Source organism: Cupressus sempervirens, chromosome 9 (assembly GCF_028749045.1).
Source record: "Cupressus sempervirens isolate cs-2001-9-10 chromosome 9, ASM2874904v1, whole genome shotgun sequence".
Lineage (NCBI taxonomy): Eukaryota > Viridiplantae > Streptophyta > Pinopsida > Cupressales > Cupressaceae > Cupressus > Cupressus sempervirens.
In genome coordinates, this window is record NC_143126.1 from 572,093,227 (window position 1) to 572,098,983 (window position 5,757).

The window sequence follows — 5,757 nt, forward strand, 5'->3', positions numbered from 1 at the left end:
TAAGTGGATACAAGGCCTAAAGAAAAGGTTAGAGGAGTGAAGAGAGATCAACATAGAAGATGTCTGGAGGTGTTTCTTCATATCACTAGTACATTTGAGGTCATTTTTCAACCAAATTTTTTGACCATTTATTAAATTGGTCGATATGGAAAGGGAAAATATGGCTTTTTTTAAATCTATGCCCATGTTGGTCAAAATTTTGACTAACATGAGCTTAATATGTAAAAAGGGCAAATGTCGCCCATTTCATTGATTCTATTCAACTTCAACGCGTGCAGGAGTTGAGGAACTAGAGCTATTTGACCAGAGATCTGCTCTGATGGGTGCATTGATCTTGAATTTATTTCACTTTTTTTTCTGTTATCATTTAGTTCTAGAGAAAATAGCATCAGGGTAGGGTTTACATTTTTTGGGAAAGAGCTACATTGCACGATGTGAGCTATGGGCTAACTGGGGCTTGATTTGTTAAAATAGTATTGATATTTATTTTTTGGCAGTCGATGCATTTTATATAGAGTTAAATTCATTATGATGTAATAATTTAGAACTCCTGAATCATTGGATATCGTAGGTAGATTGGGGTTTCATCCAGAAAATTTAAATTTAGTATTATGCTATAAGATACCTCATGTGTTGGTACCTGATGTTGAGACTTACATGTAGGCAAGTGTCTCGTAGAAGAGTTATCACATTCATATGACAAAACAATGAACCATACTGCAGCTCTTACATCTACCAGATATGGTGTTAGTAGAATGAACATGCTCAAAGCTTGCTTCTCTCGAGAAGTACTTCTTATGAAGAGAAACTCTTTTGTCTACATATTTAAAGCAGGACAGGTGAGTCACTTGGATCCCAAATTTGGGGAGCTCAAGCATTCCTTTTATTTATCTTATCAGAGAAAGAAGAATGAATCCTAAAAAATATATAATGCAGATTGCAGTTATTGGGGCAATCACAATGATGCTATTTTTGTGCACAAAAATGCACCAGCAAAACATTACAGATGGGAATCTATATATGGGAACTATGTTCTTCAGTCTAGTCCATATGATGTTTAATGGATTTCCATAAATATCAATGACAGTTGGCTGCCTTCTAGTTTTCTACAAGCAAAGAGACCTCCTATTCTATCCAACTTGGGCTTATGCATTACCAGCATGGATAGTGAAGATCCCACTATCTTTTCTATAAGCATTGATTTGGGTTTCAGTTACATACTATGTTATTGGCTTTGCATCAGAATCTGAGAGGTAACTCTAAAACTCTGTATCTTTTCTCATATGCAATCTTGGATGCATAAAAGTCATTCTGATCCACTCACAAGAGGTTTAATAGTTCTTTGTGAATAATACTATTTCATATATGTGAGAGAAATAATAAGAAATATAATGATTTTAATCTTAACTATTATACATCACTTGCTGTATTTATAATATTGTATTGAAGTGATTCTTTTCAACACCAACATTCCATCTATGGTCAAGAGATGGACAGAATAATTAGTTCTTCAAATTACTTTACCTAAAAAATGCTAAGCTTGGGCCTCCTTAATTTAAAAAAAGCACTTAGTAATGATCTTCATGATAATTTCAAGAACACAAAAACTGGTTTGTTGTTGTTGCAGATAATTTGGAAGCTCACAATGTATTATTTGTAGCTCAATTCTACCTCTTATTTACCAAGTTCAATGATCCTTACTTATTTGTTAGAAGTTGAGTTTAGAAAATGTTACACATTGAAAAAAATAGATTCATGCTATGTAGCTCATGCTTATGATGCTCTGTACACTACTAGCTAGTCAAATTTGTATCCCCCACAACAGCTGATTTTGGATTTTGTAAATATTTTATTTTAATTTCCTTTTAGTTATGCAATTAGAAACATGTCAGATGAGAAAAGATATTTTTTTTAAACTTTGAATTCTATATAGAAGTGTGCACAAACATGGCTCAATTTGTTAGGTAGAGGTGAAATCAATCTTGACACTTAATAGTTTCTTCCTACAAATCACCATCTGCTAAATCTTATCAATACATATTTGGGCCTTGAACTTTGAAGTGTCCTAGTTTTTCTCATTCCAATGTTTCTTCCATGCAGACGACAACCAACATTTCAATTCAAGCTCATTTTATTCAGTTGTCCGCGATCATTTTGATGTTATTTGAGAAAACAATTTTACTTTTTCCCCCAAAAATTAACTTGTTGAAACCTGTCAACTAAAAGATCTTTGTTCCACAAACTGGGAAGGTAGATAAGTGTTGATTTCTATTAATTACAAAACCCTCAACAAACCACTACAAGAACTATTCACTCCATCAAATTGATTGTCTCCTCGAACAACAATAGACAAAAGACTCCACAAAGATTGTTTGTGTTGTTATGTCGTCGAATTCGCACATAGCATGCCGATGTATGATAAATATCTTACAAAGCTAACCATGTTGATGATATTTCAGTTATAATGCTAGCTCAAAAGATCGTATTACATGTTCAAGAAGCCATCCTTAAATTTCTTTACGACATAAAAATGGGTGTGGGGAGTATTGAGTGGGTATTGGAAGGGAGTGACAAAAGAAGAGTTTGGGACAATATTTTTTGAAACTAGGAGGATTCTTTAGTATGTCATGAATGCATGTGCTATGATTCAGTTTCTCTAAGTGAAGCCCGCATTCAAGAAGCCAGCCACCAAAGGTAGAAGACCTCTACGATCACTACTCAACATCTTTACTTACTAAGATATTATATGATAGAAGAATTAGTCATGTCGTTTGTATACAAATAAACCAGTGGTCATCAACCTGTTAACCTTCTTGGACTATGCCCTTTAAGATGAGATGTTGTTAAATCTTCAATAATTTTGTGCATGAATTGATATTGCTTAAATAGGCATATTCCTTTGTCTATGGGGAACATTTAAAGCAGACAACCTTTAAAAATCATTAGTCCCACATATTTTGGCTGATTAGGAATATAAGAACCTTCAATCATGTAAGGGAATGGACTCACATCATGTAAGTCTCAACATCATGTATATCCCAATTCTCATAACCCTGCTCCACAAGAAAATCCCCCCAGCACTGCTTTAATCAAAAGCATCAGGCACGCACAATTGAGACAAAAGAAGAAAGGAGATTCTCATTTGGCTGTAGATCATCTTATTCTAGGATTATTGGAGGATTCACAGATTGTGGACAACTTTAAAGAAGCAGACGTGAGTGCTTTGGGTGTTAAATCTAAAATTGAGAAGTTGAGGGTAGAAGGAAAGAAGTCGAAGACTACCTTTGGTCATACAAACTTCCAGGCTCTAAAGATCTATGGGCGCGACCTGGTGGAACTAGCTGGGAAGCTTGACCCAGTTATTGGCGGAGATGAAGAGACCAAGAGAATCATCAAAATTTTGTGTTGGAGGACGAAGAAAAATCTAGTGCTAATTGGAGAGGCTAGTGTTGGAAAGACTGTTGTGGTGGAGGGACTGGCTCAAAGGATTGTTAGAGGAGATGTGCCAAGGCAAGTTGTTTTCTAATAAATAGGTTCTTATTTTTAGCAATTCTGAAGTAAAGAAAAAGCTTAATAAGAGAGGAACATTTGATGTTTATGCCGGTCTTTTTATTTTTATTTTATATACCCTAGGGCTTCCTGTAGGATAGATAGTAGTAAGCATACATTAGTACTTGCAGAAGGATTTCATAATCTATTTTATTGTCAGTTATATTATTGTTCAAACTTTACATTTGAATTTTCCTTTGGTGGCAATATATACGTTAGACTGTTCTACATGGCACACCTCTTTCTAAATTAGCAATTGACAGTTCAAATGATGCAACACTATGCCCCCTTATATATTACTACAAGCTGAAATTAATAACACTGAAGCAACTTGCACAAGCTATTCGAAGCTCTAGATATCTAGTCAGCATGATTCCTTGTGCATTCTGGTTAAAGATTGGCATGTGTCCTTGTAAACTAGTTTTGCCTTTGTAAGCTAACATATAATAAAATGTTGATGCTTGGGAATATTTAAGTAGCATTAGGATAGGGACTGGCATTAAATTGTATTTTTTGTAGTTGGTTTGGGACTTCATGAATTTGCACTTTGACATTCCTAAAATTTCTTTGGAATGTTGCAGTAATTTGCTGGAATTTAGATTGATAGAATTGGATATGGGAGCCCTAGTTGTTGGAACAACGTACAGGGGTGACTTTGAAGAAAGACTAAAATCTATTTTGAAGGAGGTGGATGAATCCCAAGGAAGAGTCATTCTTTTTATTGATGAAATACATTTGGTTCTCGGTGCTGGTGAGGGTTTTTTTTTTATTGTTTTCTTTCTCCATTTGATTAAATCTAAATATGTATCATTATAATTAGTTGTCTTCAATTTGACAAAGGGGGTTTGTCCCAGGATGTGCTAAGGGTTCAATGGATGTTGCTAGTTTATTGAAACCAATGCTTGCCCGCAACCATTTGAGGTGTGTGGGAGCAACTACATTGGACGAGTATCGAAAATACGTAGAGAAAGATGTTGCATTCAAGCGCCGATTTCAGAAAGTTGGCCCTTGAGTAATTTTATTGGTGCATTTTATTTTCATGTCTATATCACTGTAGGATCACATATCACTTGTGAGTAGATTATCTCAACAAGTGTCTTTGGCAGGTGTACGTGGTTGAACCAAGTGTGGCCAACACAATCAGCATTTTGCGTTGTCTGAAAGAAAAAATACGAGGGTCACCGTGGTGTGAGGATCATGGATAGAGTGTTAGTGGTTGCTGCCCAGTTATCGAGTCATTATATAACTGGTAAGTTCTTCACATAGATATTCATATGATTTAAGTGGTGATAGAAAAAGATGACATTGTGTGGCAGCTCTTTAGATATGAGATTTTATCATAAATGGACAGAATTTTGATTTTAATTGAGTGATTGTGTATAATTAATTACTTGATTTTAAAGTATAAGAAGTTTGTTGAAGCTTGAGACACTAATTTTCATTGAGTAGAATGTAGACGTTTTGTGGGCTTTGTGAAATTGATTAATTATTGTTTTCTTGTTTGGACTATGAACAAACCAAAATCTTCCTGACAAAGCAATTGATCTGATTGATGAGGCATGTGCAAATGTGAGAGTGCAATTAGATAGTCAACCTAGAGAAATTGATGCACTTGAAAGGAAACAAATTCAATTAGAAATTGAGCTCCACGCTCTTGAAAAGGAGAAAGACAAAGCAAGCAAGGCTTGGCTTGTGGAGGTTAGTATGGAGATCTACCTTTCTTTTAAAAAGAATGTTTTTCTATATTGCATGAGCATTGTATACACACATAGAAAGAGAATATTACTGTGGTATGCAAGGGATTTCTATAGGATAATGTACTGTTCTTATTTTTCAAATTCCATAGGTTCAAAATGAGCTTAATGAGGTTAGAATGTTGGGATTTAATAAATGGTTATAAGAAGGTATTAATGGCCGTGGATGAACTACCCACCAAATAGCATTGTCATTGTCATATTGTGGTGAGCATTCATATCTGTAAACAAATTGGGCACCAACATTAGTAGGAATGATCATGAGGGAGTTCCATTGTTTAACATTCAACCTCACAAGAGATGGTCTCTTGTGAATCATTCCATGTGAAAAGATGCATCATATAGATTGATTTCATTCAATAAATGTGTAGTTGATTCCCAAAAAAGTGACATCTATATCTTTCAAAAGTTATGCTACTAAATGTTGGGCTCGATCTGGCATAATGAGCTACTT

General features: G+C 34.8%; 1 pseudogene; it reads left to right on the forward strand.

The window, feature by feature from the left end:
- Nucleotides 1-707: 707 nt before the first annotated feature.
- On the forward strand, nucleotides 708-5,449 carry LOC149539955 (chaperone protein ClpB1-like; annotated as a pseudogene).
- The last annotated feature ends 308 nt before the right edge of the window (nucleotides 5,450-5,757 follow it).